The sequence below is a fragment of the Crinia signifera genome, chromosome 9 (assembly GCF_055691185.1).
Source record: "Crinia signifera chromosome 9, ASM5569118v1, whole genome shotgun sequence".
NCBI classification, from domain to species: domain Eukaryota; kingdom Metazoa; phylum Chordata; class Amphibia; order Anura; family Myobatrachidae; genus Crinia; species Crinia signifera.
In genome coordinates this window covers 24,100,516-24,115,765 of record NC_139225.1, presented here as the reverse complement: position 1 = coordinate 24,115,765, position 15,250 = coordinate 24,100,516, and the positions used below count along the sequence as shown (strand labels likewise).

The 15,250-nt window shown below is 47.9% G+C and overlaps 1 long non-coding RNA gene across 1 annotated transcript in view; it reads right to left on the bottom strand.

Annotated features, from left to right (window-relative positions):
• Positions 1-4,099, bottom strand: part of LOC146035250 (uncharacterized) — a 47,652-nt gene extending 43,553 nt beyond the window's left edge. Inside the window, exons 1-2 of the long non-coding RNA XR_014460608.1 lie at positions 3,879-4,099; positions 1,761-2,072 (exon numbers count right to left, since the gene is read on the bottom strand). This is a non-coding gene — a long non-coding RNA (uncharacterized LOC146035250). The remainder of the gene's footprint in view (positions 1-1,760; positions 2,073-3,878) is intronic.
• Between the last annotated feature and the right edge of the window lie 11,151 nt (positions 4,100-15,250).

Genomic DNA, 15,250 nt, shown 5'->3' with positions numbered 1-15,250 from the left:
TTGACATTGATCGTGGCGTGGCGTTAACAATGGGGGGGGGCATCCAATGAAAAATGGGGTCTGGGGGGGCATTTAACATTGGTTCCAAATTTTAAAATCGGGTCGGTCAGGTCGATCGCATGCGATTTGGTTGCATACGATGCGAACGACCCGATTTTTGCGACCCGATTTCATACAATTAAAATCGGTGGCACCGTGCTAGGAAACAAGTACCCAAAATTCAAATAGGGGAGAAACACCTACTGCCAGTGTGTCAGTTGGTGTGGCTCACCTATTTGAATGTTGAACTGTGCTGCAGCCACACCCCTGGACCCGCCATTGGTTGACACATGAAGATCGACATGAGTTTTTCATGATTTTCTTAATTTTGTATGTTTTTTTCCCCATAATTTAACATCCACATAGACTCTGATTGGAACTGGTAAAATGGCTGGAAGCATGCCGAGCAAGGGAACGGTGGGTCCATGTCGTCAGGTGTCGACATTGACACCAAAAAAGTGAAGAAAAAAAATCATGTCAATGTTTTTATGTGTCAACCTTCTCCACGTCGACCTTTTGCTGCCGGTCTAAACCCTGTCCACTGCAAGGAGGAGGGTCGGCAGAACGTTTGTAGGGTGAATCCACCTATTAACGCTTACCTTCCAACTGCTAGCATCGACCATCAATGCACTCATCAATGGTCTAATGGCCACGGTAACTAGATGGGAGGCCAGTGATGGTGTATATGCTGCTAGCGGAGACCTGGTGGCAAATTCTGGCCGTACTGTGCACAGGTGAGAAGTTAAACCATCGATTGAATAAAAACCTTAAGCCATCGATGGTAGAACAAGAATCAAAATATCTGCATAACAGTCAGTGCGCAGCTGACTATACTCCATCAGCCTGTCCCCAACATGCTGTGTGGAGGGGGGATAGACATTTTGTGGGGTGATTCCTCCTCCAACATAGGGCTGGCCATCAACCATCGATGATTCGCAATATAATGTGATTATGTAAGTAACATATATGCTAATCGATCTCCCGCTGCACTACATGACTCTTGTGTAAAGTTAAACCCTCGATGGCTTCATCATTGATCTTTAACCAATGGTTTTATACCGATGACCGCACCAATGATGGTGAATTCTGCTGCACTGTCGTCCCAGTATGGCCACCAGTTTGCATCTCTTTCCGGACCACTGGGAAGTTAGACAGTATGTCTACCCAAGCCCCATGGTGAACAGATGCTGTCTATGGTATGTGCAACAATTAAGGGGAGATTTCTGGGAAGAAAAGGGTGCTATGGGTACCGTTTAGTTTTTGAAGTTGCGAGCGCACCCCCATAAGTTGCGACACTAGGGCCCCTATGTAGCCTGAAGATGCTAATTGCATCGAAAAAAATTTTGGCATCGCCATCACAGCACGCCTTGGGGTGGCATGCAGTTATTACAAGGTAACCATCGATAGTTATTTGGTATGCAAACCCAGTTGGTGCTGGAAAGTCATGTATGTGCAAAGGTGCGGCAACCCTTGGAGAAAACTCATCGACCTGGGTTCATCGATAGTTGCCAACCATCGGCTTCAGATGTCCATCCCTAATATGGAGTCGTCCACCAACTGGATTGTATCAAAGACAACCATTCTTCATTGGTACATAATCAGATTATTAGGAATTAGTGACATCACTAATATCACCGCCACTGATGTCACTGGTTCCTGCTGAAATGATTGGCTGAATGCTTATTGCGTACTTATAGGAATATGGAAAGGAATATGCTCACTCTTGGTTTTACCCATATTGTAGATGATCCTCTCCGTGTCGCAGGGTGCGGCATAATAGGTAGACGGCCGGTAATGTCTAGGTCAACCCCAAAAGGTTAGTGTCCAACGTCCCGCTTCGCTCGCCATGCTTCCAGGAAGATTAACCAGTCACAGTCCACATCGATTGTAAAGTATAAAAAAGTCTAATAAAACTCAGGTCGGCATTTTCATGTGTCGAGTCGACCATTGCCGCGTTGACATTTTCACCATGTCAACTACATTGCACTTTCTTGCGTTTTCTCAACCGCTTTTGTTTTATCTTTTGAAGGTCTCTAAGAAGCAAAAAAGTAAAAAAAAAAAAATATCAGCAAAAAGCAGAATAATGCGCCAATCACCCCGAACCGCCTAAATGGTTATTCTCAGAGGCAGCGGGCGGGTGTGTAAACGTCTTATTAGCCGACACCTGCCCATCACTACATACATCAGCTCTCCGGCCTCCATAACACTGCGACGCTTGGCCCATCACCATCGCTCTGATCTCCACTTATCCAAGCTGCATCCAGGCCTCCTGAAGACAATTAGGCTTAGGGGAAGCCATAAATCTCAATAAGCATCAACCAGAGTTTACATCTCCCTGCTTGGAACAACATATATAATTTGATTGGCTGCTGATCTCATTGCCCCCAGGGAGACCTAGAACAAATAGCACTTTTTCCTCCTATCAGTGGCCGCTATGCTGCTGCTGCCTTGGCGTGACGTGTGGCTGCCTCAGTTTCTTCCTGCCCTTTCAGCTTAGTTTATAGTCTCAAAACTCAGGGGGAGAGGTACCAAGCCTCGGAAAGAGATAAAATGGGAGTTGGCCAAAGCAACTAATCAGTTCCTGTCTGCCATTTATCTGGCACAATTGTTTAAATGACAGTTAGAGGCTGATTGGTTGCTTTGGGGTAACATCTGCCCTACTGGGTTCCCCCCCAGCTGCGATACCAGTCACAGGCTGGCCATGTTTTGGGTGGCAGAGTCTGACTACGGCCCGTGCAGTCAGACATGCCTGCGTTATCGGTTTGGTTGGTGACCCCCATCATGTTGTCGCTGCTCCACACATGTTCACGGGCGAATAGAGATTTTTGGAGATCCGCAGGACTAACTGAATAAGCCCCTTATCCATTAGTACATACTCGTTCTCTCCCATCCTATCCTCTGTCACTTATTACTTTTCTGGCCAAAAGAGACAGTCACAAGGTCAACAGGGTCAAAAGATCAACAGGGTCTAAAGGTTGACAGGTAAAAGGTCGACATTAAAAAGGTCAACATGGTCAAAAGGTCAACAGGTAAAAAGGTTGACATGGTTAAAAGGTCGACATGGAAAAAGGTCAACATGAGTTTTTATTGTTTTTAAGGTGTCTATGTTGACATCGGTCGACATGGACACTAAGAGTACGGCATCAACTCGCATGGCTTGCTGCGCTCGCCATGTTTCAGGCACGGTGCCTTGCTGCGCTCGGCGCACTATTTTATTCTCCCTCCACGCCCCAGTGGATGGTAGGGCATGAAATACCGCCTGTCGGCACATGTTGGCTGAAAATTTTGTAAAAAACCTTTTGACCACGTCGACCTTTTGACCATGTCGATTTTTTACATGTTGGCCTATGGACCCTGTTGACCTATTGTATGTCGACCTTTTGACTGCCAAGCTTTTGACCCTGTCGACCTTGTGACTGTCGACCATTAGTGGTCAACTATATGACTGTCTATCATGATTCAGTCTATGATCAGTCCGGATACCGTTGGGCAGGGAGAGAGAGAACTGCTGCTGCAGCGGCAGCCTGTCCTCTCTCCTCACTCCCTGTGTGCGCTCCCACCGACACCTCTACCGGCACCCCCTGCACGGCGTACGCCTGCACAAATAAAGTTTATGCCTATAAAAATGGGCGTAGTCACACCAGTGCCCAGGGCTGGCAACAGAAATCTTGGGGCCTAGCACATGGACATCTCCGGGCCCCCTCCCAAAAAAAACCTTCTTTGTGTGCTTGTGTGTGTGTTTGTATAGTATGTATGTGTCTAGATTTTTTTTTTGTACAAACTACTTCTGATAGATAGATTGAAAGATAGAAACTCTCTCCCCTCCCCAAGGCACTTACCTGGTTAATTAAAAAGGTGGAGTAGGCATTAAGCAGGTTCTCTGGACCTTTTTCCTGCAAATCTTCTCCTCACACTCCTCCGTTAAGCCCCGCCCCTTTTTTTCGGTACTCTCTATATTTCCTGGAGAAGGAAACCCTGGCTTCTAATTGGTGGGCGGCGGCCATCTTTGTGGAGTCTGTATGGGGGCAGCCATCTTCTTTTAGCTTCTGCTGCATGCTCAGCAGCATACAGGAGCAGAGCCATCCTCTGCCTACCCTGGCTTCCGCAGCTAGATGGCAGATACCAGATTACAGGTAACCGGGGCAGGGGGAAGAGGAGAGAGGGTGATCGCTCTGCATGTTTGTTGTCTTCTCCGAGCCAGCGGCGGAGCAGACAGCATAATAAAAAAATGGAGTGCATTTTTTTTTGTGCGTTGGCAGATGTCCCACTTGGCCCCCACCCCCCCCGTCGCAAGGGCCTGCCTGTGACATTAATCCCGCCCCTCCCATTTGGGGGTGTGGATTATTAGATATACCGTGTCTAGAAAGACAGGCAATAGGTTGACCCCAAAAGGTTCAATAGGATCAAAAGGTCGACATGGTCAAAAGGTCAAACATGGGAAAGGTCGACACGGTCAAAATGTCAACCAAATCAAAAGGTTGACATGAACAAAGGGAGACACCTGAAACCGACGACATGAGTTTTTTGCATTTTTTTGTTTCAGTGTTGACAAATGTTTTCCCTGCTTCCGCCTCAAGCCCGCCCCTATTTCGCCCACTATAGAGCAAACACCCCAGTGAGTGTGAAACTCGCTGAAGACGTTCGCTCTGTGGGCTTGCAAACCCACACCATCGGACATGGGAGCGAATTCTAAGTGCATTTTAAAACCCCCAAAAAATGGGACTAAGTAAAAACCGGACCCGGATAAGACACCGGAACGCCGGACCAGACATCAAACTCTGCATTCCGGAGCTTATAGTGTCTGGTCCGAGGGGTGTCCCATGCGGGTGGTGTCTTGTCCGGGGGGATGCCTGTGATTGCTCACACCAGGGACATGGGGAAGGGGAGATTACAGCCTCCCCGTGTGGTCTGGACCGTTCCAGTTTTTATTACACCCCCGGACCATGCGGTGAGGCTGTATTCTCCCCCCTCTCCTCTCCCAGGTGACAGGTGCGAGAGCAGCCTCATCAGATGGAGCACCCCCGGACAGGACACCCCCGGACCGGATACTACAAGCTCCGGAATGCAGAGTTTGATGTCCAGTCCGGCATTCCGGTGTCTTATCCGATTCCGGATTTTACCCATACCCCCAAAAAATAACAATTTGCACTAAAATGTGTCTTTAAATGCAAATACAAACATGAGAGGGAGGATTACCAGTTTTTATAGATTAACCCAATAAATCTGACATTGAAGTCAAATGAGCATAAATTAGACGATCAACAGGATTGTTTACTTTGTCTACATTGTTCTGTAAAAAGAAATGATAGTTATATTACACGGATGACCTCAATTACTCCACTATTTCTGGGAGGTCCCAGCCAACGTGTGTGTGACACCTGCAGTCATGGTTTAACACAGGTGCTGGACTAGGTCAGTTGCTTACCCTGCGTAGGGATCTATAGGGATCAAGGGATTCATAGGGATTAGTTGCCCTGATCTTTACAGGCACGGCAAACCCACTGAATGCTTTTTCGATGTTTTATGTAATGTTGTGCCAACACGCACAGTAGCATAGCTAAAAAATTTGCACCCCCCCAGCCAAAAAAGGTCCCCCCCACCATACAATAAATATATCATTTTTTTACCTACATGCTCGTTGCCAGGGGTTTCTTGCTCGTAGCCAAGGGTTTATTGCTCATTGCCAGGGGTTACATGCTCATTGCCAGGGTTTTCGTGCTCATTGCCAGGGTCTGCATGCTCATTGCCAGGGTTTTTATTGCTTGTTGCCATGGCTTACATGCTCATTGCCAAGGATTACATACTCTTTGCTAGGGGGTTACAAGCTCATTGCCAGGGGTTTGTGGCTTGTTGCCAAGGGTTTCTGACTCATTGCCAGGGGTTACATGCTGATTGCCAGGGGTTACTTGCTCATTTACATGCTCATTACCACGGATTACATGCTCATTGCTAGGGGAGTAACAAGCTCATTACCAGGGGGTTCATGATCGCAGCTCCCGACACTCCCGGTATGCACACATCCAGGATCTCCTGACATTTGCATCCTCAATGCAGCGCCACGCTTACAGCAATTATCATCTACCCTGCTTCCCTAGGATATGACCGGGATGTTGGAGATCCACCGCCTTCTGCAGGGATATGGCAGTTTAACCAAAAAACCATGAGTCTCCCGCAACTTCCGATAGGGTAAGCAAGTATGTACCAATCAGCTTCTGGCATTGAATTATCGAGTACATTCTATGACATCTGGTATATTATAGGCTGTAACAGGCAACTCCTCCACCCATCCTCTTGAGGAGAATTGATCACTCCATCAGCATCAGCAGGAGGCGTTAGAAATGAATAAGCATTAAGTTAGATTTGTAATTTGGCCATTTTCTCCTATGTTCTTTAATGTCTCCCTGAGTGGCGTCTGAAGATCTTTTGGGGAGAAATAAAGAGGTTTTTACATCGTCTCGCAGCATCCAGAACTGGGAAGATGTTCCGCACCATTAAACCACACGTGCTAATTGATTTTTGCCTTGAATGTAGCTATGGGCTTTGGGAGCACACCAGCAATGAGACGCGCTAATGAAATTACAGGCACACGTTGCGCTGTTAATTTAGCATTTGCCCAGGGGTAGGGTGGCGCTACGGATCAGAACTGGGTCTCTGCAAGATGAGCCGACATGGGAAAGGAGATGAAGATGGGTGTATTTTTTTTAAGGCAGTTTATGGATCTTTGAAATGGTGTCACCCAATAGCGGCCGTCTCTAAATTGCAGAGCAAGTTCGTATCCATTGCCCGCGCTTCGCTCTCAGCGTATCGGTCAGAAAGTCTGCGCTGGCCACTTTGTAAAACTCTTGCGTTAAGAGCTGTCCTTTGCGGTCTGGCTGCCGATGTGGGACGGGTCCCGGCGGCTCCACCCTCCCTCCCTTACCCGGGGCTGCTGCTGCTGCAGGCGGGCTCTCCTCCTCCCTGCACTCGGAAGAGGATTTACAGTGCAGGGAGGAGGAGGTCACTGGTCCACAGTGCTGTGCTGCCTGAACACAGGTGAGGGGGTTCGGCGGGGTCCGCAAGGGGCGGAGTTTGGTCGCGATATAAGCCCATATGCTTCTATGGGGCTGGCGATGCCCCCCATAGCATCAGCACCAAATTGGGTGTAAATGACTTAAAAGAAACAAACGCAGAAAAATAGCACATTTCCCTGCACATATGCATGCTGTAATGCCACCACCACTATATTGGCTTGGTTTACTGCAAGGCATCATGGTCTGTGTTTGAAGCGTCTGTACTATCACATGTAGCAGGTGGAAAGGTTCCACTTGGCGCCAGGCGTGCATACAGCAAGTGACCACGATTAGTGAAAACGTAGATGCATGCCATGCTTTGGGCAAGGTGCCTGGCTCCTACCCCGCTGCGCTAGGCACATGATACTATGCCCTTGTGGAAAAGAGGCATGACAAAACTGAACTCACAGTACACACAATTTATATTATACACACATATTTACAGAGTAGATCATGAATAGAGTGTAGGATTGCAATGCCACAGGTGAAGGGTTTGAATCCTGGGTATGTCAGCATCTTTAAATGCAATAAAGGACAGGGTGATAGAAGAACAAAGAGCTCTCAAGTTAAGTTCATGAGTGTTGTATAGGTATTAGCTGCAGAAAGGGCGGGGATGGGGCGGTTAGGAGATGCTTGGCTTCGAAGAGGTGGGAAGCTACAAGTGAAATTACAATTATGACTAACAAGTACATAAAGGTATATGAAATCACATACAGTGCGCACAAGGCGGAGTCAGCTGAAGTGCAATTGAATACAAATGCATCACGGATGGTGTAATGGTTAGCATTACTGCCTCACAGAGCTGAGGTCATGGGTCCGATTCCTACCATGGCTCTAACTGTGCGGAGTTTGTATATTCTCCCCGTGATTGCGTGGGTGTACTCCGGGTGCTCCGGTTTCCTCCCTCATTCCAAAAATGCACTGGTAGGTCAATTGGCTCCCAACAAAATTAACCCTAGAATGTCTGTGTGTGCGTGTACATGTGGTAGGGAATATAGACTGTAAGCTCCACTGGGGTAGGGACTGATGTGAATGTTCAACTATACTCTGTAAAGCGCTGCGGAACATGTGTGCGCTATATAAGAAACTGTTAATAAATAAATAAAATAAATGGGGTGTTCCTCAACACCCCTTTATGTAGATAAATGAAAAAAGATATTATATTCTTGCGCCTCCACACAACCACACGTGTAAAACAGAAAATATGCCCCTTATTTAACTTCCTGTGGAAATCCGCAATTACAGAAGGATTAATCCTCAATTTTCAGGTAAGCATCCGTGATGTTATATAAAAGATAAAAGAACAATGGTCACAGCATAACACATTTAATATTCCTTTAAAAAGCATATAGGCCCTTATTCTGGTTCACTCGCAAAGGCAAATTCCTTCTCAAATGGACAAAACCAAGTGCACTGCAGGGGGGGGGGGGCAGATGTATCATGTGCAGAGAGAGTTAGATTTGGGTGGGGCTTTACTTCAAAGTGAGATCTATATTGCAGTGTAAAAAGAAAGCAGTCAGTATTTTCTCTGCACAGAAACAAAATAACTCCCCCCAAATCTAATTCTCTCTGCACAAGTTACATCTGCCCCCCACCTGCAGTGCACATGGTTTTGCCCATTTGAGAAGAAATTTGGGTACTTATGTAGTATTTGGGCGCCCGATTTTGTGATTGTATGCCTTGCCTTAAGGCATACAATCAGATGCGATTCAATGCGATTTTTCGGCAAAATCGCATCGAAATTGCATGCGAGATCGCATGCAATCTGATGCGATTCGATGCGATTTTTCATAGGATTAAATGTTAACAAGGTCCTGTGGGCATATCCAAGTGGGCATAGAGTTGATTTTATATAGCGTGGCGAGCGCAGCGAGCCACCGAGCCCGAAGCGTGGCGAGCGCAGCATGCCCCGCGAGGGGACGCGGAAAACATTTTAAGTAATCCAAGGCCCCTCGCAGCGCTCGCCACGCTTCGGGCACGGTGGCTCGCTGCGCTCGCCACGCTATATAAAATCAACTCTATGCCCACTTGGATAGTGGGGAAATGAACATGACCTTGTTAACATTGAATCCTATGAAAAATCGCATCGAATTGCATCAGATTGCATGCGATCTCACATGCAATTTCGATAAGATTCGATGCGATTTTCCAACCCGATCTTAAAATCGGGCGCCCAGATACTACATAAGTACCGAAATTTGCCTTTGCAGGTGAACCTGAATAAGGGTTATAATCTTTCCATATAAATGGGACAATTACCCAATCTCGTGGAGAACTTACATATTGTAGTTCTCAAATAAGCATATACATTCAATAAAAAGGTAGGGCCACATTGAATCCTATAGCTACAGGTGGAGGGTAATTACAGAGTCCAGTTGAGAACTAGATGCCATCAGTTCTAATAAAAGGTTTAGACGGTAAATGCTGCAAGAGTCCAGTTACCGGTCCTGAACTGCTGGCGCTGGGCTTGGAATAATACCCACGACCTCCAGGCGGATCAAGGTGGTGCTGTCCTGCTCTCGCCCGTCCCAATGGTTGTGGGACTGCGCATGTGTATGGTCTTTTATGCGCGTATGCAGTGCCCCTTTGTGTATGGCTTTGGCGACTTGCATAGTCGCCGAGCTGTTCGCAGGGATCGGGGTGGGCCTGGGGCGGACAGAGTTTTATGGGCATCTCCATGAAAATGCTGGGCCTTCTCATGGCTACGCGGGTGGGATTATGTGTGCCTGGGTCTTCGTGAAGGCACTCGCAAATAAAAGTTACTTTCCACTGACTGCCAGGAGAAACATAACGTAACAGAACAACAGGAGATCCTGGTTCTGACTGCTGCGCACAGTCCTGTGGCCCGTGCCCTGCTAAGAACTCCCCGCTCCTGCCATTCCGGTGCCAAAGCCTGTTCCACCACAAACACCGCCATCTTGCTTCAGACCAGCAGCTACCCCAATCACTGGGATACATCAGAGAGCGCAGTGTCTTTTACCTACCCTATATCTGAGGATATGGCTGGCGGCAGCCTGCAGTGGCAAAAGCCGCACACTATATAACTTTCATTCTGTGGCCATATGTAACTGGCCTGTAATGGGTGGCACCTGTTCAGCCACTACCGTCAGACAAACCACGAGTCCCAGGTGCTTCTTGCCACTTACAAAGGAAACGATGATGACAATAAAGAATGCATGAGAAATGATGATATTCCTCTGAGCCATTTCTGTATCTTCTCCATCTCCTGATAAGTGCCGCCCCCCCCCCCAGCCCACCCCGTGCACTGTCCAGCTGCTGATCTGTCTCTAACACCATTCGTTTTCAGCTGCCGAGCTGTATGAAGCCGGGGTAATCATCATTAATATTAGTTATAGCTATTGATTCCCGCTTTACAGGATGGATTTCGGCTCCTAAGTGTCGCTATGAGTCTCTTCGCTGTCAGAGAGACACTACGCACCTCACAATCAGCTACTGGGAGCTTCGGAGCCTCATCAACCAGAGGCTTAGTGAGTGGCGCTGTCCGCTCGAATAGACCCTGTGTCAGCGACAAAAATCAGGTGCAATTGCTAGGATTAATGCTGTACCCGTCTACAGTACTGAACAGAAGTGCTGCCTTTCCCGAAAATACATGTTCTCTCAAACCTGCAAAAATATAAAATTCAAAAGATGCAGCAAAATATTTCATACTAGTAAGCCCGCTTGAAGCAAAAGCTTCGAAAGCTAGTCTGCTAGCTTCTGTGTTTGTTTGAGAAAGAGATGTAGTTTCACTCTCTGCCAGCAGGTGGCAGTGTTTCGGAGACTCACTGACACTAGACATATATATAGATGATAAGTGAGAGGGGGGACACAATTTTGCAGGGTATACCAGACTTCCTGTGTGAAATCTATGGGGGGGCTGCTGTATTGCCGAGTTTACCCATTTCAGAGTTTGGCCCAGATGGGATCCCTCCCTGGGACTCACCCCTGGCGTATCAGCGAACAGAACAGTAGCCCAGCACATAGACAGTAGCCCAGCGGTCACTGGGACATGAAAGCAATTGCTACCGGGTTCATTTCTACAATGGGTGCAAGGTGTGCAGGGCGCACGGGTCCCTGAGTCTAGGTCAGACCCAGGGCTAAAAGTGGTCATGCAGAGGTGGGGGAACTCATTTCTCTATAACACCTAATTACCCCCTTCCCCTCCCCCTATTAGGCAGAGACAGGGCCAGGGGTAGGGTTTTTGTTATCCCCCAGCAATCTAGAATGCTTTTCTGTGAAAATTACTGTACAGGGCCAATGTGGAGGGTAAAATGTTCCACCTGACCATAGGAGGTGGTGGAACTCAGTTCCACCCTGTTCCCTCTCACTTTAACCCCGGTCAGACCACACCATGCAACCTGCACCCATTCTTATTATTATTCTTATCCCTCCGGAGTCCTGTACTGGAGTCCCTGCACTGCATACAGAAATCACTATAAAAATGGCCGCCTCTGACTAATTTGCACTTGCCACTGGAGATATCCCAAGGTATCCCCTAAAATATCCCCTAAAAATGACAAATGCATAGGGTAATATCAGTTTACCGGAGAGCGGCGACCATTTTCTTGTAGCACACATTTTTTCGTTTTCTTCTCCTGCGTGTTCATCGCTGTTTTTCCTACCCATCTGGGAGATCAACACTATTGCATGAGGTTTCCCTCCCGGAGACGAGGCAGGTATGGTCTGAATTGGCCCCATATTTTCTTTACCTTGAACGACAAGTTTTAATAATTTCTTTCGTAACCTAATCTCCTACAAGAAAATAACAGAGCAGAAAAAACGCTGCGGAGGAAGGCAAAGCCGTCCTGTCACCACCAGCCAGGCGACTTGTTACCGATCACAGCGCCAGGCCGCGCAGCAGTCGTTCATTTCAGAATAAATGTGTCTGTTTTGTTTTTCCAGCCGGGAGAAAGGTTTCTTTCCCAGCATGCCTTCCTGCCCGGCATTGTCACCACAGCAGGGGCGAGCAACAGGCCTGTAATATAATGTACAAGCCTGGACGCACATCACAGCTCGCTCTGACCTCGCCACTCCCGCCCACTCCCAAGAGGTGATCGATAAACAGCTCCTTGAGGCCCTCTGGCGCGTGGGGCTCAGCAGGAAGCAGCGAGGGGCACAAACCCTGGCATGGAGTCAGAACCAGACAGTACCAAGGGGAAGCTGGCACCCCGTCAGATCCTCTGCCATTAGTAAGTAGAATAACAGGAGTAAGAACAACACGACTTGGCACGCAGCGGATCCAGGGGACGTTCTTCTGCAGCTCCGTTCTCTTACGCTTTTCCCTGAAGAATAATAATAAAAATTATTTGGAGGCGGTTTTGTTTTATTTTCTCATCCGCAGGGCACTGGCTGTGCCGGGGGTTGGCGGAGAAGCCACAAGTGGCAGCTTTCTCTGGAAAAGGAAATACAAGGTCTCTACGAAAAAAGGGAAGAGGCACAAATGCTGCTTAGCAAGCTTTCTAACGCCGCCCACCAGGCGTGCTAATGCCCGCCCCCAACCACGGTCCACACATCACTGCCGCTTTGCGAATGGATAGACATCCATTTGCAGGGTATCGTATGGGGCAAAATCATTTGATGGTTGCAGACCATCGGATAAATTTTCCCCTGCTCGCAAATCCCCTGCTGGTCAGTTTAGGCTCCCTTAGACTTGCGGAGTCCGGTCCAAAAATGGGGCGGAGAGCTGACGTCCTGTGACATCACCCACCCGCCTGCAGTCGTATGAGGATGCCCGGCGTTATCTTTTGTTCTTGAACTTAGATAGAAGACGAACGTGACCATCGATTTTCATAGCACCATCGTATTCCCGGGCACTTTGTAAATGGGAAGAAGCGCCGAGTAAGTCTAGAATTTTCTCAAGTCGACCTGATGCTTCTGTCGACCTAATGACTGTGTCGACCAAATGCATGCCAACCTATTTCAAGTGTCAACCTAGTGACTGTCGACCTATACTGGTCAACCTAATCCCTGTAGACCAGGGATGGGGAACCTTCGGCCCTCCAGCTGTTGTTGAACTACACATCCCAGCATGCTTTGCAACAGTTTTAGCATGGCCAAATAGCAAAACTGTAGCAGGGCATGCTGGGATGTGTAGTTCAACAACATTTGGAGGGCCAAAGGTTCCCCATCCCTGCTGTAGACCTAATGGCCGCATTCTGAAGGCATAGGGCAGCTTCTCGCTTGGCCACAAGCTGAGGAGATTTTGTCTGCCCAGGTCCTCAGCGACGGCAGCAAACTTGAGCTCAGCAAGTTGAGGCTGGACGCGGAGCAGCGGGGAACTGTTCCTGTAATAAGCTGGCAGATAACTGCGGTAACGGCTGCCTTGAGGGAGAGGCAGATACTACAAAGTGTATTAGTTAAAGCTTTATGACAGCCATAATAGATACTTAATAGTGAACACAGCTATTTGCAACCGGTGTGGAAACACTTAGGCGCAATAAAAACAGGTGACGTGCGATCTCAGCCGAGATATTAATGCTTAGGTGATGCGGCACAATAGTTCCAGTGGGCTGAACCCACAATATAACTCCCGGCTAGATTTATGTAGCGGTGACGCGTCGGAGATACGGTCACTAGGTCGTCGTGGTGCTACCATTGTCAACAGCGCTGTTACTGTAGATAACAGAGGTTGTATAGAAAGTAAATGTCCTGCAATAGCTATGTGTGAAGGTAGCAATATAATGATCAAGCCCCCCTAGGAAACTATTATAAGGGTTCTGCTCAAAAAAACTACAGGCCCCATTCAAGGAGGGCAATTGTGGTATATTTCCGCCTTCACCCTACTGCGACATTGTGCAACACCATTATGTAGGTGGGCAGCTGAGCTGACCATCACCCGTGCCCCAACAAGGAGCATTTCTGACACCGTGCCTCTCCCATGCATCATACTCGCACCTATGTCTTTATCTGGATTGTCAAATGTGCAAAAGAATACAAAACGCTCCCTTGCATCGGACACTGGCACTGCACCCAGTAGGCCCTGTAAATCTGAATGACAAGGCATGAACACTTAGGTACCTGTCATTGAAGTCTCCACTGCTTACAAAAGGGGATCTTCTCATAGCCACTCACTGACCATGGAGAGCGAGAACCGTACCAAAGTTTCAATCAGTAGCCGCTACCAGAGAAGAGGTTCCCAAAGACTGGACAGGAGCAGTGGTCAGTCAGCTCTGGAAGTGTGGACTGGAACAGCAGTTAGTCAGTTCCGGTAGACTGGAAAGTAGCAGAAGTTAGTCAGTTCCAGAAGACTTGAGTGATGCAGTGGTCAATCAGCTCTTGAAGAATGGACTGGAGTAGCAGTCCGTGAGGTCTGGAAGACTGGACTTGAGCAGCAGTTAGTCAGTTCCAGAAGACTGGATATGAGCAGCAGTTAGTCAGTTCCAAAAGACTAGATTGGAGAAGCGGTCAGTCATCTCCGGAATAATGGACTGGAGTAGCAGTCAGTGAGTTCCGAAAGACTGGACAGGAGCAGCAGTTAGTCAGTTCTAGAAGACTGGATAGGAGCAGCAGTCAGTCAGCTCTGGAAGACTGGACTGGAGAAGCAGATAGTCAGTTCCAGAAGACTGGATATGAGCAGCAGTTAGTAAGTTCCAGAAGACTAGACTGGAGAAGTGGCCAGCCATCTTTGGAAGAATGGACTAGAGTAGCAGTCAGTTCTAGAAGACTGTACAGTAGCAGCAGTTAGTCCATTCCAGAAGACTGGACAGGAACAGCAGTCAGTGAGTTCCGGAAGACTGGACTAGAGCAGCAGTTTTAAGTTCCAGAGACTCTACCGGAACAGCAGTCAGTCAGCTCTGGAAAAATGGACTGGAGTAGCAGTCAGTTAGTTTCAGAAGACTGGATAAGAGCTACAGTCAGTGGGGTCTGGAAGACTGGACTGTAGCAGCAGTTAGTCAGTTCCAGAAGACTGGACAGGAGCAGCACAGGAGCAGCAGTTAGTTAGTTCCAGAAGACTGGACTGGAGCAGAGGTCACTCACCTCTTGAAGAATGGACTGGAGTAGCAGTCAGTGAATTCCAGAAGACTGGACAGGAGCAGCAGTTAATGAGATCGAGAAGACTGGACCACAGTCGGTGAGTTCTGGAAGACTGCATTGGAGCAGTGTTAAGTAAGTTCCAGTAGACTGGACAGGAGCAGCAGTCTAGAAGTCTAGACTGGAGAGGT